The sequence below is a fragment of the Pongo pygmaeus genome, chromosome X (genome assembly GCF_028885625.2).
Source record: "Pongo pygmaeus isolate AG05252 chromosome X, NHGRI_mPonPyg2-v2.0_pri, whole genome shotgun sequence".
Taxonomy (NCBI): Eukaryota; Metazoa; Chordata; class Mammalia; order Primates; family Hominidae; genus Pongo; species Pongo pygmaeus.
Genome location: NC_072396.2, coordinates 77,659,323 through 77,685,403, shown reverse-complemented (window position 1 = coordinate 77,685,403; position 26,081 = coordinate 77,659,323). Strand labels below are relative to the sequence as shown.

The following is a 26,081-nucleotide window of genomic DNA, read 5'->3' as shown; positions in this document are numbered from 1 at the left end:
TTTACAATTGAAACTCTGGGAATTCAAAATTAACATCCTTGCCCATGAGCTTCTTATAGAAACCAGAAAAGGTTTCAACCTTGTGTTCCACATTGTTCTGCTGTGCTTTGTCCAAATGAACCTTTATGAGGTGGCTGCCATCCAGTTTCACGTGGATTCTCTTGCTCACAATTTCGCTTGGGAAGACCGAGTCCTCAAGGATGGCATCATGCACAGCTGTGAGAGTACAGCTCCTAGGAGGCTTTTGCTTTTTTTTTTTTTTGTACAGCTTTTTTGAGTTGGCTTAGGCAGAATTCTCCTCTGAGCGATAAAGAAAATATGCTTCACTGAAATTTTTCTTCAATTCGCGTACTAGCTGGACTTGGATTTTCTGGAAAGATTTCAGTTGAGGAACGGAAACAAAGATTATGATAGCTTTCCGACCACCACCAACTTCAATTTCCTTGGCTGCCGTAATATTCAGCTCCCAGAGCTGAGCCTTGAGGTCCAAGTTCATCTCCAGCTCCAGAAGAGCCCGGGAGATTCCAGATTCGAACTCGTCTGGCTTCTCGCCATTGGGCTTCACGATCTTGGCCCTTGAACTGAACATGGTCTTCTCCTTGCTGAGCGCTGGCTTAGGAAGAGTGTGTGTATATTATTAACTAGAGTTCCATTTTTTGTAATTGTTTTCTTTTGAGCTAAAATTTACATACAATGCTGCTGCCCAGGCTGGAGTGCAGTGGCACTATCTCTGCTCACTGCAACCTCCGCCTCCTGGGTTCAAGCAATTCTCCTGCCTCAGCCTCCTGAGTAGCTGGGATTACAGGCACACGCTGCCACGCCTGGCTAATGTTTGTATTTTCAGTAGAGATGGGGTTTTGCCATGTTGGCCAGGCTGGTCTCGAACTGCTGATCTCAGGTGATCTGCCCGCCTTGGCCTCCCAAAGTGCTGGGATTACAGGCATGAGCCACCGCGCCTGGCCTGAAATACACAGTCTTGAGGGAATATTTGCTGAATTTTGACAAAGGCATACAGCTGTATAACCCAAACCCCTGTCAAGATATTAAACATTACCATCATCCTCAGAAACTTCTCTCATGCCCCTTCTCAGTCAAATTCACCCTCACCTCATCCTACAGAGAGAACCACTATGGATTAGTTGTGTGTGTTCCACATAAATGGAATCATACAGTAGGTAGGTAGCATTTTGAGTCTGGAATCCTTCACAGCATAATGTTTTTGAGATTCATCCATGTTGTGCTGAATACAATTCCATTGTATTTGTTTATCCATTCACCAGCTGATGAACGTTTGGGTTGTTTCTAGTTTGGGCCTATTAAAAATAAAGCTGCTAAGAACATTTATATGCAAATCTTTTAATGGACATATTTTCATTTCTTTTGGGTAAATACCCAAAACTGGAACTGTCAGGTCATAGGTTAAGGTGTATGTTTAACTACGTAAGAAACTGCCAGAACTGATTCAAAAGATGTTCCACTTCACAGTCCCACCAGCAATACATAAGCGTTCTAGTTACTCCACATCCTCACTAATGCATAGTATTTTCATTTTTAAAACTAAATTTAGTCATTCTAGTGGGGTGTAGTGATTCTAACTTGCAGTTCCCTGATGACTAATGACTAATAATGTTAAGTATTTTTTTTCATATCCTTATTGGCCATTCATACATCTTTTGTGAAGCATCTGTTCAAATATTTTGTGCCTTTTTGAATTGGGTTGTTTGTTTTATATTGTTGAGTTGTACATATACTTGATACCATTCCTTTGTCAGATATGTTTTGCAAAAATTTTCTCCCAGTCTATTGTTTGTCTATTTTAGAAGAAATATATTTAATATTAAAATACAAGGGCCGGGTGCCGTGGCTCACACCTGTAATCCCAGCACTTTGGGAGGCCGAGGCAGGCAGATCACCTGAGGCCAGGAATTAGAGACCAGCTTGACCAACATGGGGAAATCTCGTCTCTACTGAAAATACAAAAATTAGCTAGGCATGATGGCAGGCGCCTGTAATCCCAGCTACTCGGGAGTCTGAAGCAGGAGAATTGCTTGAGCCTGGGAGGCAGGTTGCAGTGAGCAGAGATTGCACCATTACACTCCAGCCTGGGCCACAGAGCGAGACTCCGTCTCAAAAAAAAAAAATTAAAATACAGGATAGAAAGTGACATAGGCCACACAAATACATGAGTAAAATTATGTGAGGAGGCAATACAGTATTTACAAACCATATATCGGACAAATAATTTGTATATAAAGAACTCTCAAACTCAATAGTAATTTTCTTGACAATGTCTTTTGATGAGCAGACATTTTAAATTTTAAAGAAGTCTAATTTAGCCTTTTAATTTTTCTTGTTTGGGTGTGACTTGTTTAAGAAATCTTTGGCCAGGTGTAGTGGTTCACACCTATAATCCCAGAACTTTGGGAGGCCAAGGAGGGAGGATCACCTGAGCCCAGGAGTTTGAGACCAGCCTGGGCAACATAGCAAGACTGTCTCTACTAAACATAAAATAAAATAAAATAAAGAAATCTGCCTGTTCCCAAGTCATATGCTCCTGTGTTTTCCTCTCAAAGCTTTATGACTTCAGATTTTATGTCTGGGCTTTTATGTTTGGGCTTATGATCCATCTCAAATTAATTTTCCTGTATGGTTTAAGGTGATAGTTGAGGTTCATTTTGTTCATATGGATAGCCTGTTATTCTTGTACCATTTGCTGAAAAGACTTACATTTCCCCATTTGATTGTTTTGGCATCTTGCCTTTTTATTGTTAGCTCTTTTATTTAGAAAAGTGGATATGTAAGCTCACTCAATTTTCACAAACGGAACACTCCCATTTAATCAATCCCTATATCCCAGCAAACATATCAAGAAATGTAGCATTACCAGCATCCTAGAAGCCGCTTTCCTGCCTACTTACAGTTACAACCTCTCCTGTTACAACAGTAACCACCCTCCCTATACTAATAGCATAGATTAGTTGTATCAGTTTTTATGCTTTATATAAATGGAATCATACATTGTGTAATCTTTTGTGTCTGGCTTCTTTCTCTCAATATTAAGTTTATGAGAGTCATCCATGTTGTGTCTAGCAATAGTTCATACATTTTGATTGCTGCATATTTTTCATTGAAGGAATATACTATATGGATGTGGACATTTGTGTTGTTTCCAATGTTTGACTATAATGAATGGTGCACCTATTAACTGCACTTTTGTTGTACATATGTATGCATTTCTGTTGGATGTATATTTAGGAGTAGAACAACTAAGTCATAAGGCATGCATACCTGCATTTTAGTAGATGTTGACAAACAGTTTTCTAAAGTGATTAGTTCAATATGCAACCTCACTAGTAAGTTGCTCCACATCCTCGGTAATACTTGGTATTGTCTTTTTCATTTTATCTATGCTGGTAGCAAATGACAGTGTGGCATTTCCCTGATTAAAAGGTTAAGTATCTTTTCATATATTTATCAAACATTTAGTTATCCTCTTGGAATTGTCATCTTTTTACTTTTTTACCATTCTGGTAGGTGATTCACCTCCCTTTTTACTTACTAAAAATCTATTCTACTTTCAAGGTCCCACACAAATGTCACCTTATCATTGAAGCTTTCTCCATATCCTAGGCCATAAAAGTGTCTGGCAGGGTGCAGTGGTTCACACCTGTAATCCCAGCACTTTGGGAGGCCGAGGCGGGCGGATCACGAGGTCAGGAGATCAAGACCATCCTGGCTAACACGGTGAAACCCCGTCTCTACTAAAAATACAAAAAATTAGCTGGGCGTGGTGGCAGGCGCCTGCAGTCCCAGCTACTAGGAAGGCTGAGGCAGGAGAATGGCTTGAACCTGGGAGGCGGAGCTTGCAGTGAGCCGAGATTGCGCCGCTGCACTCCAACCTGGGCGACAGAGCAAGACTCCGTCTCAAAAAAAAAAAAAAAAAAGTGTCTCCTCAGAGGTCACATAAGCACTTTTCACTAACTATACTATTTCACTTACTAGGCATCTATTTTCACCCATTACTGGGTTAGAATATTTGTTAGAGCAACCCCCTCTTTGTGTCATGAGGCCGATCTCTTTGTAATTATTTCTTTCTAGTACGGGAGCTCTTTAAGGGCTGAAACTTGACCTTGTTTAATTCTGTATACCTTTTCCATTCATTATCTCCACATTTACAGAGTGATAAGCACATAGTAGGTACTCAATAAACATTTGCTGAATGAAGGCCGGGCGCGGTGTCTCATGCCTGTAATCCCAGCACTTTGGGAGGCTGAGGTGGGCGGATCACCTGAGGTCAGGAGTTTGAGACCAGCCTGACCAACATGGAGAAACCCCGTCTCTACTAAAAATACAAAATTAGCCGGGTGTGGTGGCACATGCCTGTAATCCCTAGCTACTAGGGAGGCTGAGGCAGGAGAATCGCTTGAACCTGGGAGGTGGAGGTTGCAGTGAGCCAAGATTGCACCACTGCATTCCAGCCTAGGCAACAAGAGCAAAACTCCGTCTCAAAAAAAAAAAAAAATTGTTGAATGAAATGCTTGTTGTTGAATACATGCCATACATTATTTTGGGTCTGCAAAAGGCCTCAGCAAATGGTTCATATTGTCAAATTAATGCTAAAACAGATTTTGTGCAGAAAGGAATAAATCAAATCACTGAAGGCTCTTCTATAGCCCTGAGGCTCTGAACTGGATATTAGATTGTTTCCTAGGCTGGAGGGACAGGGACTGTTTTTCTTAGGTCCCTGCCATGCTCTTAGAATGTCAGCTCCATGAGGGCAGGGATTTTTATCCCCAGTATCTATAAGAGTGCCTAGCACATAGTAGATGTTTAATAGTTGGTTTATGAAGTGAATAAGAAAGTTGACAAAGTGGCCCAAGCCTCCGCCATATATCTCATTCTTACCCTGTGTTTAAAATGCTGCATTAATGGCTTCTTCCTCAAGTTATTCTCTTTCAAAATACCAGTCTTCAAATATGGGTGACTCACTCAATCTTTCACATGTGCATTCTGATTGGTTCTTCACAAAACAACTTCATATCCAGTATCCTTTTGATCTGTATAGCAATTTTCCAAGGTGAGCAGGTCAGAGATCACCATGCCTATTTGCAGAGGGGAAATTGAGGCTCAGAGAGGTGAGATTATTTTGTTCCACATTACTTGACTGGTAGGTGGAAAAGCTAATACTTGAACCCAGGTTTTCTTATCTCCATCCTGAACTTTTTCTACCACAAATCAATTTTTCAGATCGTTTAGGGTAGGGGGTACTGGAGGGCTCCGTGGTTGGGGGCGGAGTGGGAAGGAACAAGGGAGAAAACTACAAACTGGTAGAAGGATGTTAAAGGGAGAGGTAGAGACAGTTGAAGATTCATCTTGTGCTGGATGTGGCTTGTCTGCCTCTTCCCCTGCTCAATGCCTCATGAGTACCTATTTTGTCATGGGGGCAAAGACAAACCTGTTATCTCAATCAGTAAAACTCCCTCTGGGAGAACACTTCCCAGGCTAGGAGGGGTCAAATTTAGCGGGTACTTGGGAAAGGAAAAATATTTCCAGCCTTCTTTGCATTAGAAGATTTAACTTTGGGGGTTTCTGGGTTTTTGTTTCGTGGGTGTGGGGCAGAGGTGGTGGTAAAAATAGCCCTCAGGGCCCTATCAGAAGCAACCAACCAGCAACAAAATTCATGTGTCCGGATACCTGGGGAAGTACCACATGTGTGAAGGGGGTGGGAATGGGTCTCCTGTTTCTCACCCAACTAGGGGAAGTCAAATAGAGCTACCACAATCAGACAACACTGTCCGGGCATGGTGGCTCATGCCTGTAATCCCAGCACTTTGGGAAGCCGAGGCGGGCAGATCACTTGGGGTCAGGAGTTTGAGACCAGCCTGGCCAACATGGTGAAAACCCGTCTCTACTAAAAATACAAAAATTAGCCGGGCCTGGTGGGGTGCGCCTGTAATCCCAGCTATTTGGGAGGCAGAGGCAAGAGAATTGCTTGAACCCAGGAGGCGGAGGTTGCAATGAGCTGAGATCGCACCACTGCACTCCAGCTTGGGCAACAGAGAGAGATCCTATCTCAAAAGAAAAAAAAAAAGAATCAGACAACACTAAGTGGTTACAGACCTATTTCCAACACTTTCTATTTGAAGTGCTTCATAAACAAGTCTGGGAAGAAGAGGAAGTCAGGAGGAACTACAGCCCAAAGCTCAGTACTGTTGGGGTTAAGTTTCTGGCCATATTCAATTTGTCCATTCCCCTTTGGAGGGTGGGTTCTGAGTTTGCATATGAGGTAATGGACCAGGATGGGGGCATTGGAGACAATTGTCAGTGGTAAAAAAAAAATAAAGCAAAGGACTTCATGGCCACGACCTCTGACTGGCAGTGGGTTGCTAACCCCAGACTCTGAAGGGTATTTAACACCTATCAGTCCCCATACTTGAGAGAAGAGAAAATCGAGCCTTTGGACTAGGGCTGCTGAACTTGTGTAGGGCAGGGCTTATGCCTACTGTCCTTCCCTCCTCCACTACAAGCTAATCAGTTATTTGCTGAGCTGTTTTACCCACTGGATTGTGAGCTCCTTTCTGTGTGCCCAGGCACATGATGGGTGCTCTAATAAATTCATGTTAAGTGTATAAGCAAATGAGCCCAGGCTTTGAAAGATGGGGCCTTATAAGTACTTTGGCCCAAAGAGACATAGGAAATCATTCTACCCCACATTTTACCTTGGCCCTCCTAAGCTACAGCTTCTGTACCAGCTCCAATTCACTAAGCAAATAGTTCTTTTCTCCCTCCCCTCCCTTCCTTTCTTCTTTCCTTCCTTCCACTTGTAGTCTGGGTGGTGAAGGAGCTTCCTAAGGCCCTTAGAATTTAATACAGTGAAAGGATTAAAGAGCTAGGAGTCAGTAGACTTGGATTTAAGTCCCAGCACTGCCACTGTGATTGACTGAGTGACCTTGAGTGAATCCCTCACTCTTTCTGGGTCTCTTGGTGTCTTCACCTCAAAATAAAGTGAACTCTGTTGAGTACTTTTCCAATTGTGCTCTTTGGTACCATAGAGTATCATTTCTCAAAGTGTGACACAAGGGCATGAGACAACTTTAGGTGTTGCCAGAAGCAAATTTTAAATTACAATAGCTGTGGATATATTTTTAATATGAATTAGAAAAATATATACCTAAAACATTAAGTCTGTGATGATACATAGGATGAGGCTGAATTTATTTAAGAAAAAAGTGAGTCAACTTAAAGAAACATATTAAATATGAACACTGAAGGAACTAAAAATATTTTACCCCAAAATATATTTCTTTGACACATTTTGAGATGGCTGTTAAGGGGCCAGCAAACAGAAGTAGCCCCGCAAAGCTGTCCTTTGTGGGGGAGATTTGCACTTGTAGAGAATCTGCATTGATGCAGCCAGGCCTTCCCTTGTCCAAATCTAGGAAAGACTGAGAGTCTGACACCTTAAAGATCCGAAAGAAACATTTACCATCTGTTCTCTCTGAAGGTTGCTACCTGTGAGGTTTCATCTACATAATGAGACACTTTTGCTAGACAGACCTCCTCTTCTCTCCCTCCGATAACCTGTCTTGCCATTATAAACTGATTTACCACCATCACCTCTTTTGGCCATTCTCTGGGCCCCATTCTTTCTGTAACCTCAAGATGGTATATAAGCTTCTGCACCCCAGTGGGGGAGTTGGGCAATCACTCTGTGTTGCTCCCTGTGTACACGCTAGTAAATCATATGTCTTTCCTCCTATTACCTACCTTTTTTGAGTTGATTTTTTCTGCGAGCCTTCAGAGGGCAAAGGGGAAGTTTTCCCTTGGCCCCTACAACAAGCTGGCTGGTAGATACAGATATAAAAATCATATGGGAGCTCTGGGCAGAACTGAAAGTTAGGCAACACTGCTCTAGAATTCTGAAACATCCCTTCAGAGCAGGGTTGAGCCCAGGGCCTCCTAATGCCACGAGTTGCACTTTTTTTTTCTTTTTTTGAGATGGAGTCTTACTTTGTCACCCAGGCTGGAGTGCAGTGGTGCGATCTCGGCTCACTGCAAACTCTGCTTCCCAGGTTCAAGCGATCCTCCTGCTTCAGCCTAGCAAGTAGCTGGGATTACAAGCACGGGGCCACCACGCACTTTTAATTTGAAGAAAGAAATTTGTGGCTAAAAAAATATTTGCAGCAGGCATGGTGGCTCATGCCTATAATCCCAGCACTTTGGGATGCCGAGATTGGAGGATTGCATGAGCCCAGGAGGTCGAGGCTGCAGTGAGCCAAGATCATACCACTGCACTCCAGCCTGGGTGACACAGCGATACCCTGTCTCACACATACACACACACACCCTGAAACAAAAGAAACCCCAAAACCTTGGCCCAGGAAATCCTGAAGGTCCCTCCAGTGCTGACATTCTAAGACTCTAAATCACCACAGCACGTCTTGGGTGTTCTTCTGGCCTGAGGGGTAACCTGATGACTCTAAGTCAAGTGATTTGGAAAGCTGCCCACTTTCCTGCAGTCCACTACAGGCTCCAGGCAAAGTTATGCGGAGAAATTAGGAAGATGCCATTCAAAGTTAGTCTTAAGGGTGTGGGTAGGGGTAATAGTCTCCAGAGTCCAGCTGCCCCCTAGTGGCCAAAGGCATCAAGGGCTGTGGATAGAGTGTTCCTTTGGGTCTAGATTGGCATCCATTTAGGGTGACCAGTTCCAGAGCACGGTTTTTCTCAACCATCCTCAGAGACTGTGAGTTTGTGGGTCGGGGGAAAGGAGGATGAACCTAAAAACCCTTTATAGTTCTGGCCATTATACCTGACCAAGCTGTATTCCTTCTTCAACCCAAAAGCAGAATGATGGAAAAAGGCTCAGTAAATCCTGGGCATAACCCCAAATTCAGATCAGTTTGCTTAACTCCCAAGTCCTCTCAAGAAGGGGCTATTGGTGGCTCATCAGGTTCGTTTTCCCATCCTGACCTGTAGTCTCAGAAGCAGCTTTCCAAACAAATAACCACTTGCTAGTTCAACAGCACCAAGGGGGCCTGGGAAGGTTTTAACACCTCCTCTCACAATTTACATTAGTACTCACATATCCATGATATTGACAGTTGGTGTTTTCTCAAATTTAGGTAATGTGCTTTTGCAAACACATCTTGGAAAATCGTTCCCTAGTCCCTTCTTCCAACTAGTACCCCCTGCCACCCTTAAAAACTGTCTATTTGGAAATTCCGAAGCCATTTCAGGCTTCATGTAGCACTCATAACTCTTTGCTTTGGCTAGCAAGGTGTTTTCAAGATTAAGGTATATCAGGCACCAAAAATAATAAAGAGGAAACTCCAGGTCTACATTCCTCCTAAAAAGAAACTAATGCGCTAGAAAAACTGTCAGAATCAGCTTTTGAAGGACGCTGGAATCTAGTCAAAAACTTACAACAAGGGGAATACTTGGTGAAGAAAGATGTTGCTTTGTGGTAAGAGAGTGTTGTGGCATTTTAAATCACCCACTTATCATCCCCCATGCCCTAGATCAGCAGTGGCTGTGAGGACAGTAGATGGCACTCTTGGTGCAAGTTGCTGGTGCCAGAGGGAGCAATATGAACCTTACTCTCAAAGAATTGTGGTATGGGCCTCCACCTGCCTGGAGGCTCCCTCAAAAACTGGCAGAAAGGTTTTCCTTTGTTTCACCTGACTCAGAGTGTTTGCAGGGCTCCAGTGGCTTCCAGGGAGTCTGTTACTGAAAGTATTTAAAGGCACAGGTATTGGCTGCAGCAGCCTGGGGTGAGGGATAACACTTGAGACAAATGATAGACAGATCTACAAGCCTGGGAAAGAAGATATTGGGACGGAAGATGTGTATAGGAAAAGGAATTTTTAAAAGCTCCTATGTACACCAGGGAATCAATAAAGTCACATGCATTCCCAGGGGAGGACACATGCTTGAAAAGACTGGAGAAAAACCTAAGCTTTCACCTCAGGCAGGCCTTCAGGCTCCACATATGCAGGAAGGGAAAGCTGAGGCAGAGTTAGGGCCAATATGTGGAGACTGGGATAGTACTCTTTCCTTTCTTGTTTTTATTTTTTTTTTAATTTTTATTTCAATAGTTTTGGGGCAACGGGTAGTTTTTGGTTACATGGAGAAGTTCTTTAATGGTGATTTCTGAGGTTTTTGTGCACCCATCACCCAAGAAGTATAGACTGTGTACAATGTGTGTAGTCTTTTATCCCTCACCCCACTTCCACCATTCCCCTAGTCCCCAAAGTCCGTTATAGCATTCTTATGCCTTTGCATCCTCATAGTTTAGTGAGAACATACAATATTTGGTTTTCCATTCCTGAGTTACTTCACTTAAAATAATGGTCTCCAACTCCATCCACGTTGCTGCAAATGCCATTATTTCATTTCTTTTTATAGCTGAGTAGTAGTCTATGGTGTATATATACCACATTTTCTTTATCAGCTCGTTAGTTGATGGGCATTTAGGTTGGTTCCATATTTTTGCAACTGCAGATTGTGCTGCTATAAACATATGTGTGCAAGTGTCTTTTCCATATAATGATTTCTTTTCCTCTGGATAGATACCCAGCAATGGGATTGATGGATCAAATGGTAGTTCTGCTTTTAGCTCTTTAAGGAATCTCTGCACTGTTTTTCATAGTGGTTGTACTAGTTTACATTCCCACCAGCATTGCAAAAGTGTTCCCTTTTCACTACATCCACACCAACATCTATTTATTTTATTTTAAAATTATGACCATTCTTGCAGGAGTAAGGTGATATCACATTGTGGTTATAATTTGCATTTCTCTGATAGTGATGTTGAGCATTTTTCATATGTTCGTTGGCCATTTGCATATCTTCTGTTGAGAATTGTCTATTCATGCCCTTTGCCCACTTTTTGATGGGGTTATTTGTTTTTTTCTTGCTGATATGTTTGAGTTCCTTGTAGATTCTGGATGTTAATCTTTCGTCAGATACATAGTTTGTGAATATTTTCTCCTACCCTATGGGTTGTCTGTTTACTGATAATTTCTTTTGCTGGGCAGAAGTTTTTTAGTTTAATTAGATCCCATTTATTTATCTTTGTTTTTGTTACATTTGCTATTGGGTTCTTGGTCATGAATTCTTTGCCTAAGCCGATGTCTAGAAGAGTTTTTCCGATGTTATCTTCTAGAATTTTTATGGTTTTAGGTCTTAGATTTAAGTCTTCGATCCACCTTGTGTTGATTTTTGTATAAGGTGAGAGATGAGGATCCAGTTTCATTCTTCTACATGTGGCTTGCCAATTATCCCAGAACCATGTGTTGAATAGGATTGTTTTTCTTTTTTTCTTTTTTTTTTTTTTTTTTTTTTTCATTTCTTAGCTCTAGGCATTTAAGGGAACTCTGAAAACACCAACCGAACAGTAGACTAATAGAACAAAGAACTCAGTGGTCACATACAACAAAAAATACTAAAGTAGTTTGGGAAAGTCACTAAAGAAGCATACAATGACAGCCCACAATAGCCAACAGAGACAAACCTTGGGGAGGGATAAGAATCTGGTTTCCAGAGTTGTCATTTTATAATACCCAAAATGTCCTGTTTTCAAAAAAAAATGATGAAGCATGCAAAGAAACAAAAGAGAAATTAATAGAAAATATCCATGAAGAAGCGTACACATTGGACTTACTAGACAAAGACTTTTTTTTTTTGCACTTTAACCATAATAATTTCATTTATATTTTTAAAAACCCTGAAGGTAAAATCTAAAAGAGTAACATTTCTTCCTTCTGTTGGATGTATATACAAAATTTTATAGGACTGTGTAAACTTTGACATATTTTAAGCTTATAAAACAAATAAAATAGAAAATTTACTTAAATCCAACCTATTACACAGTTCAACTTCTATAATACTAGTAGTGTTGGAAATCTACACACCCAATGCTGAAACTGGTATGTTCCACTGGACCTTGAAGACAGAGAGCCTCACCAATGCCTCACAAAATGCAAGGCAGCTTTTCCTCTTGGTCATGCATAATGTCATGGTAGAAACTCTAGCACACTCCCAATTTTATGGCCTCAGTCTCCCAAAGCAAATGCCACTTTGTAATGATATTTTCTTTCTTTAGTCATCAGCTTGTGCCCTAGTGTAGCTGAAGTTTATGGGATATACATGTATGTGACTGATGCAATTTGATTATATTATTTTACGTGTAAGTGGCCGTACTATGTTTGAAATGTAAGTGTGGGAATGGCTATAGCCATATGATTTTATGGTTTTTTATTTTTAAATAGGCAAAGATTTTAGACCTACATTCTTAATATGCTCAAAGAGATCAAGGAAACCACAGACAAAGAGCTGAAATAAATCAGAATGATTTCTCAACAAATAGAGACCGTTGATAAAGAGAGAGAAATTATAAAAAGAAACCAAATAGAAATTGTGAATCTAAAAAATACAAATTGGCCAGGCATGGTGGCTCATGCCTGTAATTCCAGCATTTTGGTAGGCTGAGGCAGACAGATTGCTTGAGCCCAGGAGTTTGAGACCAGCCTGGGCAACATGGCAAAACCCTGTCTCTACAAAAATTACAAAAAAGTTAGCCAGGCATGGTGGCACACACTTGTAGTCCCAGTTGCCCAGGAGGCTGAGGTGGGAAAATCACCTGAACCTGGTAGGTCGAGGCTGCAGTGAGCCATGATCATGCCACTGCACTCCAGCCTGGGTAATAAGGTAAGACCCTGTCTCAAAAAAAAAAAAAAAAAAATACAGGCTGAGCAAGGTGCCTCATGCCTGTAATTCCAGCACTTTGGGAGGCCGAGGCAGGTGGATTGCTTGAGGCCAAGAGTTCAAGACCAGCCTGGCCAACATGGCAAAACCCCGTCTCTACTAAAAATACAAAAATTAGCTGGGTGTGGTATCACACGCCTGTGATCCCAGCTACTTGGGAGGCTGAGACACGAAAATCACTTGAACTTGGAATGCGGAGGTTGCAGTAAGCTGTGATTGTACCACTGCACTCTAGCCTGGGCGACAGAGCAAGACTCTGTCTCAAAAAAAAAAAAAAAAATACAATAACTGTAATGAAAGATTCACTGGAGAGGTTCTACATCAAATTTCAACAGGCAGAAAAATCAATTAACTTGTTAGGCCAATTGAGATTATCTAGTCTGGATAGTAGAAAAAAAGAATGAAGAAAGATAAACAGAGCCTAAGGGACATGTCAGATACCATTAAGGGTACTAATATATTATAGCCCAAGAAGAGGGCCCCAGGAAAAGAAGAGAGCAAGAAAGGGGTAGAGAAAATATCTGAAGAAATAATGACCATGAACTTCCAAAATTTGAGGAAAGACATGAGTCTACACATCCAAGAAGCTCAAGAAGCCCAAGAAGGATAACTCAAAAAAATCCACAGAGACATACATTTTAATAAAACTGCCAAAAGCCAAAGGCAAAGAGACAATCTTGAAAACACACAAACAAAACAAAGTGAGTCAAAACATAAAAGGGATTTTCCATAATATTGACAGCCAATTTTTCATCAGAGATCACAGAGTCAGAAGGCAATTAGATAACATATTTAAAGCGCTGAAAGAAAAAAAATCAAACAAGAATTCTATATCCAGTAAAACTATACTTTAAAAATGAAGAAGAGGCTGGGTGTGGTGGCCCACACCTGTAATCCCAGCACTTTGGGAGGCCAAGGCAGGCAGATCACTTGAGGCCAGGAGTTTGAGAGCAGCTCGGCCAACATAGAGAAACCCCATCTCTACTAAAAGTACAAAAAAACTAGCCAGGCATGGTGGCACACACCTGTAATCCCAGCTACTCAGGAGCTGAGGCATGAGAATCGTTTGATCCTGGGAGGTGGAGGTTGCAGTGAGCTGAGATTATGCCACTGCCTTTCAGTCTAGGCCACAGAGTGAGACTCTGTCTCAAGAAAAAAAAAAAAAAAAAAAAAGAAGACGGAAGAAAAAAATGACTTCAGTTTCCAGTCCAGTCTGTGAGGAGCTTAGAAGTTGTCACTTTGTCTTAATAACAATTAAAAAGTAGGCTGGGCACTGTGGTTCAAGCCTGTAATCCCAGCACTTTGGGAGGCCAAGGCGGGAGGATCACCTGAGGTCAGGAATTCGAGACCAGCCTGGCCAACATGGTGAAACCCTGTCTCTACTAAAACATACAAAAATTAGCCGGGCATGGTGGCAGGTGCGTTAATCCCAGCTACTTGGGAGGCAGAGGCAGGAGAATCGTTTGAACCCAGGTGGCGGAGGTTGCAGTGAGCTGAGATCGGGCCATTGCACTCAAGCCTGGGGGACAAAAGCAAGGCTTCTCAAAAAAAAAAAAAAAAATTAAAAAATAGAACAAACTAAAAACCAACAATTCTTAGGTTCCTCAGAGAATTGAGGTCATGGGGCAAAATCCTGCCCCCAAATTAGAAAGACTGGCAGATACAGATTACAGTTTTCTGGAGCAGAAACACTCACACTGAAACCTTCATGTGAACCAGCACCCATGGGTAGGAAAAGTTAAACTTTAATTGGTGAATTGCTGGAGGTTCAAGGAGAAAATTCAATGAGAATTTTTAATTCTCAAACTTGTCCACATTGAGACCTCAGTTTAGGGGGACCCTACACTTTCACTAGTCTTACTTCAAGGAGCCTTACCAGAGTCTCACAGTTAAAATTGAAGAAAAATCCCTGTCTGATTTGTATAGGGGAAGGATGAAAATAGCCATTTTGAAATATGCCCAGAGTATTCTGTTCTTTCTCTGCCTTCAAGAGAAAATATTTCACCAAATATAACCTACAAAAATTTTATAAGAGCCTGACTGGCCTGGGGAGAGAGAAATACCCAACACCATAACCCTTCGGCCTTTCTGACCTGCAGAGGGAAGGAAAAACCTGAGAGGCACTTGGAAAGGTCACAGTCCAGGGGAAGAATTTCACTAAAAGACTGAGATCTAATCATAGGTCTATAGAGTGATTCACCTTCCCTCACATCTTACCACCAAATCACTCAAGGGTTATTTACACACAATTTTTTTACAGAGTACATCATCTCCAGCTTTCAATAAAAAATTATGTCATACTAAAAGGCAAAAATCCCTGCAGTTTAAAGATACAGAGCAAGCATCAGAACCAGACTCAGATATGAAAATTTTAAATAACTATAATTAATACGCTAAAGGTTCTAATGGACAAAGTAAACATGCAAAAACAGATGAGTAATGTAACCAAAGATTAAAATTTAGGAATGAATAAAAAAGGAATGCTAGAAACAAAAAATACTGTAATGGAAGTGAATAATGCATTTGATGGGTTCAGTAGTAGACTGGACATGACTGAGGAATCAGTGAGCTTGAGGATATGGTAATAGAAATTTCCCAAACTAAAAAACAAAGAGAAAAAAAATAATTAAAAACAACACAGAACAGAATACCTAAGGACTGTGGGACAACTATAAAGGGTGTACATATGCATAATGAGGATACAAAAATGAAGAGAAAGAGAGAAAGAAACAGGAGAAATATCTGAAGCAATAGTGACTAAACATTCCCCCAAATTAGTGTAAGATACCAAACTCCACCCTAGGAAGCTCAGAGAATACCAAGCCAGATAAATGCCCAAAAATCTACATGTAAGCATATAACATTCAAACTGCAGAAAATCAACCACTGAAAAATGTTTTTGAAAGAATCTTTACCCACAGGAGAATAAAGATAAGAATCACATTAGACTTTTCTTCAGAAACCATGCAAGAACAGAGTGGGATAAAATATTTAAAGTGCTGAGAAAAAAACATCAACCTCAAATTCTGTATCCAATAAAATTATTCTTCATAACTGAAAGAAAAATAAAGACTTTCTCAGAAAAACAAAAATTGAGGGAATTTGTTGCCGGTAAACCTTCCTTGGAAGAAAAGAAATTCAGAAGAACAAAAATTATATAGGTTATAAATTTGGATCTACATAAACAAAGGAAGAACGTTAGAAAGGGAATAAGTGATATTAAAATAAAAACTTTTCTTTTTCTTATTCTTAATTGATCTAACAAAAACTTTGTTCACAATAATAGCAAAAATGTTCACAATATTTATTCTTTATGCATAAGTGAAACGAATGACAACAATGATACAAGGGATATGGGAAAGAATTAGGAATCCTTTTTATAAGGTACTTACACTACCCATGAAGTGGTATAGTATTATTTGAATGAGGACTTTGATTAGTTGTAAATGTATATTGTAAACCATAGGGTAACCATTAAAAATTTTTTAAAAAGAAATATAATTGAAATACTAAGAAAGGAGCAAAAATTGAATAGTATAAAATGCTCAGTTAAAACTATCAAAGGCAGAAAAAGACTGGAAGACGAAAATGGAAACAAAGAACAAGGGTAACAAACTAAAAATAGTAACAAATATCACAAATATTAATCCAGCTATATAGCAATAGTCACTTTAATCATCACAACAGCCAGGTGCAGTAACATGTGCCTGTAGTCCCAGCTATTTGGGAGGCTGAGGCAGGAGGATCCCTTGAGCCCAGGAGTTCTGAGCTATAGTATGCTCAGTGATTGAATGTCTGAACTAAGTTTGCTATCAATATGGTGACCTCCCAGGAGTAGGGGGCCACCAGATTGCCTAAGGAGGGATGAAACGACCCAGGCTGGAAATGGAGGAGGTCAAAACTACTGTACTGATCAGTACTGGGATTGCACCTGTGAACAGCAAATGCATTCCAGCCTGGGCAACATAACAAGACCCCAGCTCTTAAATAAATAAATAAATAAACAAATAAATAAACAAACAAATATCATCACAACAATGAGACTTAGAGTGCACAAAGAAAAACAAGACCCAACTATATGTTGTCTACAAAAATCCACTTCAAACATAAAGACAGACAAATTAAAAATAAAGGAATAGAGAAAGATATGCTAAAATTAATAAAAAGAAATCTGGAATATCTACATTAATTTCAGACACAGCTGACTTCAAAGCAAGGGACAAGGGACATTATCAGGAATAATGAGAGGCATTACAGAATGATAAAGGGTGAAAAAAGGGGCAATTCTCCAAGAAGAAATAATAGTCCTTGATGTGTATATGCCTAACAGCAGAGCACCAAAATATGTGAGGCAAAAATTGATGGAACTGCAAGGTGAAATAGATGATCTACTATTATAGTTACAGACTTTAACATCCCTCGATCAGTAATAGACTGATCCAGCAGGACAAAAATCAGTAACGACATAGTTGAACCAAGAGCACCATCAAATAGGTCTAATTGACATCTACAGACTACTTCAACCAACAACAGCAGAATACACATTCTTCTCAAGCTCACATGGAACATTCATTGAGGCAGACAACATTCTTTGGGAAGCTATGGTGGGCAGATCACTTGAAGTCAAGAGTTCGAGACCAGCCTGGCCAACATGGTGAAACCCCATCTCTACTGAAAATACAAAAAATCAGCCCGGCGTGATGGTGGGCACCTGTAATCCCAGCTACTCAGGAGGCTGACGCATGAGAATTGCTTTAACCTGGGAGGCGGAGGTTGTAGTGAGCCAAGATCACACCATTGCACTCCAGCCTGGACGACAAAGCGAGACTCCGTCTCAAAAAATAAATAGATAAATAAATAAATTAAATAAATAAATGTGATTCATCACATAAATAGAACTAAAGACAAAAACCACATGATTATTTCAACAGATTCAATAGATACAGAGCAGAAAAGGCTTTTGGTAAAATTCAACACCCTTTCATGTTAAAAACTCTGAACAAACTAGGTATTGAAGTAACATACCTCAAAATAAGAGTCTTCTATGACAGACCAACAGCCAAGATCACACTGAAAGGGCAAAAGCTGGAAGCATTCCCCTTGAAAACTGGCACAAGACAAGGATGCTCTCTCTCACCACTCCTATTCAACGTAGTGTTGGAAGTCCTGGCTAGGGCAATCAGGCAAAAGAAAGAAATAAAGAGCACCCAAATAGGAAGAGATGAAGTCACACTATCCCTGTTTGCAGATAACATGATTCCGTATCTAGAAAAAAAATCCATAGTCTTGGCCCAAAAGCTCCTTACATTGATTAACAACTTCAGCAAACTCTTAGGATACAAAGTTAATGTACAAAAATCACTAACACTCCTATACACCAACAACAGTCAAGCCAAGAGCCAAGTCAGGAATGCATTCCCATTCACAATTGCCACAAAAAGAATAAAATATCCAGGAATACAGCCAAGCAGGGAGGTGAAAAATCTCTACGAGGAGAACGACAAAACACTGCTCAAAGAAATCAGAGATGACACAAACAAATGGAAAAACATTCCATGCTCATGGATAGGAAGTGTCAATATCGCTAAAATGGCTATACTGCCCAAAGTAATTTATAGATTCAATGCTATTCCTATTGAACTACCAATGACATTCATCACAGTAGTAGAAAAAATGTTTTAAAATTCATATGTGTTGGGCACGGTGGCTCATGCCTGTAATCCCAGCACTTTGGGAGTCTGAGGTGGGCAGATCACCTGAGGTCAGGAGTTTGAGACCAGCCTGGCCAACATGGTGAAACCCCATCTCTACTAAAAATACAAAAATTACCTGGGCGTGGTGGCAGGTGCCTGTAATCCCAGCTACTCGGGAGGCTGAGGCAGGAGAATCATTTGAACCCAGGAGGCAAAGGTTTCAGTGAGCTGAGACCGTACCGTTGCACTACAGCCTGTGTGACAAGAGTGAAACTCCATCTCAAAACAACAACAACAACAAAACATTCACATGGAACCAAAAAAGAGACGAAATAGCCAAGGTAATCCTAAGCAAAAAGAACAAAGCTGGAGACATCCCAACTTTAAGCTATAATACAGGGCTATGGTAAGCAAAATAGCATGGTACTGGTACAAAAACAGACACATAGACTAATGGGACAGAATAGAGAACCCAGAAATGAGGCCACATAGCTGCAACTATCTGATCTTTGACAAAGCTGACAAAAACAAGCAATGGGCCACCCTGAGCAACATGACAATACCCCATCTCTACAAAAATTCAAAACTTAGTAGGGCATGGTAGCACAGAGCTACTCAAGAGGCTGAGGCAGGAGCATTGCTTGTGCCTGGGAGGTCAAGGCTGCAGTGAGCCATGATTGCAGCACTGCACTCCAGCCTGGGCAACAGAATGAAACCTTGCCTCAGAAAAAAAAAATAAATTAAAATTAAAATTAAAAAAACAAGCAATGGGGAAAGGATTCCCTAGTCAATAAATGGTGCTGAGATAACTGGCTAGTAATATTCAGAAGATTGAAACTGGACCACTTCCTTACACCATATACAAAGATTAACTCGAAGGATTAAAGACTTAAAGTTAAAAGCCAAAACTATAAAAACCCTAGAAGACAACCTAGGCAATACCATTCTGGACATAGGAACAGGAAAAGATTTCATGATGAAGATGCTAAAAGCAACTGCAACAAAAGGAAAAATTGACAAATGGGATCTAATTAAACTAAAGAATTTCTGCACAGCCAAGGAAACTATCGACAGAGTAAATAGACAACCTACAGAATGGGAGAAAATTTTTGTAAACTATGCATCTGACAAAGATCTAATATCCAGCATCTATAAGGAACTTAAACAAATTTACAAGGAAAAAATAAACAACCCCATTAAAAAGTGGGCAAAGGATACGAACAGACACTTTTGGAAAGAAGACATTCATATGACCTACAAGCATGTGGAAAAAAGCTCAACATCACTGATCATTAGAGAAATGCAAATCAAAACCACAATGAGATACCACCTTACACCAGTGAGAATGGCTACTATTATTATTATTATTATTTTTGGTTTTTTTGAGATGGAGTCTCACTCTGTCGCCCATGCTGGAGTGCAGTGGCATGATCTCGGCTCACTGCAAGCTCCGTCTCCTGGATTCATGCCATTCTCCTGGCTTAGCTTCCTGAGTAGCTGGGACTACAGGCTCCCACCACCACACCTGACTAATTTTTTGTATTTTTAGTACAGACGGGATTTCACCGTGTTAGCCAGGATGGTCTCGATCTCCTGACCTGGTGATCCGCCTGCCTCAGCCTCCCAAAGTGCTGGGATTACAGGTGTGAGCCACCGCGACCGGCCATTATTATTGTTATTATTTTGAGATGGAGTCTCACTCTGTCACCCAGGCTGGAGTGCCGTGGCATGACCTCAGCTCACTGCAACCTCTGCTTCCCAGGTTCAAGTGATGCTCCTGCCTCAGCCTCCTGAGTAGCTGGGATTAGAGGTGACTGCCACCACGCCAGGCTAATTTTTATTTTTATTTTTTGAGACGGAGTTTCTCTCTTGTTGCCCAGGCTGGAGTGCAATGGCACGATCTAGGCTCACCACAACCTCTGCCTCCCAGGTTCAAGAGATTCTCCCTTCTCAGCCTCCCAAGTAGCTGGGATTACAGGCATGTGGCACCATGCCCAGCTAATTTTTTGTATTTTTAGTAGAGATGAGGTTTTTCCATGTTGGTCAGGCTGGTCTCGAACTCCCGACCTCAGGTGATCCACCCGCCTTGGCCTCCCAAAGTGCCAAGATTACAGGTGTGAGCCACCACACCTGGCCAATTTTTGTTTTTTTAGTAGAGACGGGGTTTCACCTTGTCGACCAGGCTGGTCTTGACCTCCTGATCTCAAGTGATCTGCCTGCCTCAAGCTCCCAAAGTGCTAGGATTACAGGCATGAACCACCATGCCCAGCCCATGGCTATTATTATAAAGTCAAAAAATAATAATAACAGATTCTGGTGAGGTTGCAGAGATAAAGGAATGCTTATACACCATTGGTGGGAGTGTAAATTAGCTCAACCATTGCGGAAAACAGTGTGGTTTTTCCTCAAAGACCTAAAGACAGAACTACCATTTGACCTAACAATCCCATCACTGGGTATATACGCAAAGGGATTTAAATCATTCTATCATAAAGACACATGCATGTTTATGTACATTGCGGCACCATTCACAAGACCAAAGACATAGAATCAACCTAAATGCCTATCGATGGCAGACTGGATTAAGAAAATGTGGTACATATACACCATGGGATACCATGCAGCCAAAAAAAAGAATGAGATCATGTCCTTTGCAAAAACATGGATGGAGCTGGAGGCCATTATCCTTAGCAAACTAATGCAGGAACAAAAAACCAAATACCACATGTTCTCACTTATAAATGAGAGCTTAATGATGAGAACACATGGACACAAAGGGGAACAATAGACACTGGGGCCTATCAGAGGGTGGAGGGTGGGAGGAGGGAGAAGATCAGTAAAAATAACTAATTGGCACTAGGCTTAATACCTGGGTGATGAAATAATCTGTACAACAAACCCCCATGATCCAAGTTTATCTATATAACAAACCTGCACATATACCCCTGAACTTAAAATAAAAGTTAAAAAAAGAAAGAAAAAGTTGAATTTGTGATTTTTTGTGTCCTAGTAAAATTAGATACTACTATAGTTAGTGGTAGTATTATCTCATGTAAGTAATTTTTGTAAAGGCCTAGAGAGAGTAAAAAAAAAAAGAAATATTATGAGCAACTTATGCCCACAAATTTGATAACCTAGATGAAATGAACTAATTCCTTGTACAACACAATCTGCAAAAACTCACAGACAGAAGAAATAAACTATCTGAATAGACCTATCTCTATTAAAGAAATTGAATCAATAATTTTTAAACAAAATTCACATTTTATTTAGATTGAAATAAACTATACAAAATTGATTTTCGTCACCAAAAAAAAGCAATATTTCCATATTTTTCTAGATAAACCACAACATTTAGTTTTGTAGGTTTTCCAGGTTTTGTTTATAAATCAAGATGAGGCAGTAGATAAGAGTCATGGAAAAAGACAGAAAAAAAAAAAAAACAGACAAATCAGTTGTCAGTATCCATGGCCTCTGATTCTGTCTTAATCATGAAACAGAAGTGTTCAACATATACCTACTAAAAAGCTTATGAAGATGTAGGCTCCACCAAGGACTGTAAACAGCAACAACGAGATGTGGAACAATGGCAGGCTCTTCCATTCAAACTTTGTCATTTGTTCCTTTAAGTTCAAGAAAGACAAAATCTACACTGAAATCCTTGTTTGGCGAACTCACAAGCTTTTCTCCAGTAATTTCTTGTAACTGTCCAATATAGATTTTTAACATACTTAAAACTCCTATTAGTCAAAGGTCAATTGTGGGCTTCACTATAACATTTTATACAATGTAGTCCTTCCTCTCACACCTCTTCAAAATATATTTCTTCAAAGAATTCATAACACCCAACAAGTAGAGATCCATAGTGATAATAAATGCTATGTCTAAAATGACTTAACTAAAACAATTCCAGAGTGCCGTGCAGAGATCACGCAGAAGGAAACACGGCATTTTCAATGTTCTCTTCTGGAAGAACAGGTAGGTCTTCAAACCATGAGAGTTCAAACAGGGGCCATTTAAACAGGTAGATTATCAATGGCTAAGGTATTCAATGGAGTTCTGTAGGCAAAGATATTTAGTGATTAAGTGGCCTACATACATCATACAGCTTTTCTTCCAAATATCAAATATAAGATAGCCTATTTTTAAAAGTCTCCTAGGTATTTTCCATGGTTTCGGAATTATCTGTGGGAAGCTCTGACTTACTTGTATAGAGTTTAATATATGTGTCCAGCACTAAATCCAGGTGGTGTTTTACATCAAAATTTATGTTAAGCAAAGCCAAGACACTTGACCTTTGGTCTCTCAAAATGATCCTCAAATATGCTTTAAGACGCTTTCGTCCATTTTCATACTGCTCATTCTCAACCTTCATCACAGGAAGAATACACAGGACCTTCAGCAATGCATACACATTAGGAAAAAACTTGATGTCAGGCAGGTGGAGGGCTTCGTAGATGGTGGATGGAAGCTCTATATCTTTCCCCCTGTGTTTCCATTTGATTCTCCAACAATGAAGCTTGGCTGAGAGCATGTCAGAATTGGGTAAGTCACTTCTATACATGTCAGCATAGTGTTCCTCTGATGTATTGAATTTGAGTTGTCCCATGACTGAGGGTACCAGAGATAAGCATTTAAGAGCTTTGAGGTGCTGTTCTGAGAATATATCTTTAAGTTCCTGAATAATGTGCTCCACTGTTGGGACACTTAGGATTTCTTTATAATAACTCTCAGAGGTTAGCTGAGATTCCAGGTTACCCTGGTGAGCTCTGCGGAATTTCCCAGGAAGTTTCATTTGAATATCAAGTTTGGTTGCCAAATTTGTGGCTTCCTCAAACCAAAATTCATTATAAATTTCAAAATTTTCCATCACTTCGTTGAGTGAATGCAGTACTGCAGTCAAGCTACTGGCTGCAAAGAAGACATCAGAGGTTTGCCCCTGGAGATTTTTCCCAAAGGCTCTTTTAAAAGATAGGACATTTTTTAAGAACAACAGTAGTAACAATGAAATCAAAATCTGTTACTGTACTGCAGAGTACAAATGCTCTGCCAGCTATACAGTTATTCCATCTAATATTTCTCACTGAGAATGGCAGATTTCCTTCAGTTCTTTACCCCTTTCTTTACTGTTCTGAAAAAGAACAGAAATTACATTGTGAAGTTCTAAAAGCAGTTGTGGTGATCGATGGAAAAAAGAACAAACTTCCTCAATTGTTCTTAATGCAACAGATACTCCCATAACAGGTACTGATTTTGCCAACCACATATTTAAGGCACAGGAAGAGCAGAGTGTGTAGACAGCTTGGGGATATTTCTCTAAACGTCTAGAGGCAACAACTTTCATTTTGGAAGAAAATCCGCCTGGCACGATGGCTCATGCCTGTAATCCCAGCACTTTGGGAGGCCGAGGCGGGTGGATCACAAGGTTAGGAGATCGAGACCATCCTGGCTAACACGGCAAAACCCCGTCTCTACTAAAAATAAAAAAAACTTAGCCGGGCGCGGTGGCGGGGGCCTGTAGTCTCAGCTACTTGGGAGGCTAAGGCAGGAGAATGGCGCGAACCCGGGAAGCGGAGCTTGCAGTGAGCCGAGATGGCACCACTGCACTCCAGCCTGGGCGACAGAGCAAGGCTCTGTCTCAAAAAAAAAAAAAAAAAAAAGAAGAAGAAGAAGAAGAAGAAGAAGAAAATCCACTAGACACAATGTAAGCCTGGCCACAACAATACTCCATTATTGAATCCCCACTTCTCAGTTATCATAGTGTGAAATTTCACAGCCAAAATTTCTGTATGAGCATCATAAGGCAGGAAGCCTATAAATTCCTCTCTTAGGTTATGGGACTCATCAACGAACCTCACCAACACAGGTAGGTGCTCTTCCCCTGCTATGTCCACTATATAGTCAGTGATAATGGAAAAGAAGTGTGAGTCTCTCATTTCCCTGTGAGTTTCTTCTCGAATACAGCTCTCACAGATCTCTAGCATCTGCCTCTGCTGTGTTTTTTAACAAAACAACGTGTTAACTGCCGTTGTCTCAAACTGCTTTCTCAGAACTTCTTCACCAGAATTTATTCGGCACTCCAGCAGTGCCTGAAAGTTATCTGGAGTAAAGAGACCTTCTGGGATTTCATCAGCCTCATGTCCATCCAGAGGTATGTTTTGCTTTCCCATCAGAATCAAGATTTCAAATAGAGATTTTAGGTATTCTTTGTTTTCCTTTTCTTCAAGGGTTAAAGGTAAAATGTCCTCATCTTGCCCTTCACCCTCTTCTTCACTGGGGTTCTGAGCATTGCTATTGGTTTCTTTATGTTTTGGTTCCTGCTCAGAAGTTTCATCAAATTTTTTCTGTTTCAGTGTCCTGATTTTGTCTTCACTCAGTTCTTTTATTCGTTTTCTGTGTCTACTATGTGGGTTGTTCAAATGACTGGTAAGATCAAATATTGTTGGTATTACATTATCTTGAAGAACTGTCCTATAAGGACTAGTTCTACAGATCACGGAGGTCTCAAAATCTTTGGCACATAATCGATAATGTTTATTTAGCCGATCAGGTGTTTTATCTTCTAAGTCTGCTCTCCTACAATTCTCCACCCACTTCTGGCATCTGGCCGGGTTCCGCGGGAACCTGAAGAAGGCCAGGTCGGACTGCGTGCTCTTCCGCGTACACTTGGGGGCAGCACAGAAGTTCGTCATCGTCGCCCGCCCGCCAGCCGGCCGGCCCAGCCCCTCTCCCCGCCCCCTCAGGGCAGTCCGCCCGCCCGTCGGGGCTGGGGAGGGGACTGAGTCAATAATTAATAACCTTCCCAAACAGATGGCACCAGGGTTCACTTGTGAATTATACCAAACATTTAAGGAAGAATTTATATAAACTCTCTACAGTCTCTTCCAGGAGGTAGAAGCAGAGAGAACACTTCCTAATTTATTCTATGAGGCCACCATTACCCTAGTACCAAAACCATATAAAGATATTACAAGAAAAGAAAACTGTCCGGGTGCGGTGGCTCAAGCCTGTAATCCCAGCACTTTGGGAGGCCGAGGTGGGCGAATCACGTGGTCAGGAGTTCGAGACCAGCCTGGCCAACATGGCGAAACCCCGTCTCTACTAAAAATACAAGAATTAGCCAGGCGTGGTGGCAGGTGCTTGTAATCCCAGCTAGTCGGGAGGCTGAGGCAGCAGAATCGCTTGAACCCGGGAGGTAGAGGTTGCAGTGAGCCGAGATCGTGCCATTGCACTCCAGCCTTGGGGACAAGAGCCAGAATTCCTCTCAAAAAAAAAAAGAAAAGAAAACTACAGATCAACATCTCATGAATGTAGATGCAAAAATCCCCATCAAAATATTAGCAAATATCCATAATGCATACAAAATTATACACCATGACCATGTGTGATTTATTCCATGTATGCAAGGTTGGTTCAACATTTGAAAATCAATTGATGTAATCCATCACATCTACAGGCTAAAAAGGAAGAATTATATGATCATATCCATAGATGTAGAAAAAGCATTTGAGAAAATTCAACACTCATTCTGAGTGATGCTATAGTAGTGTATACATTTGTCAAAGCCCATAGAATGTACAAAATCAAGAATGAAAATTTAAACTATGGACTTTGAGTGATAAT

At 40.7% G+C, this 26,081-nt stretch overlaps 2 pseudogenes; both read right to left on the bottom strand.

The window, feature by feature from the left end:
* On the bottom strand, positions 1-589 carry LOC129024805 (small ribosomal subunit protein eS7-like; annotated as a pseudogene).
* Positions 590-22,529: 21,940 nt separating this feature from the next.
* Positions 22,530-25,150, bottom strand: LOC129025146 (52 kDa repressor of the inhibitor of the protein kinase-like; annotated as a pseudogene).
* Between the last annotated feature and the right edge of the window lie 931 nt (positions 25,151-26,081).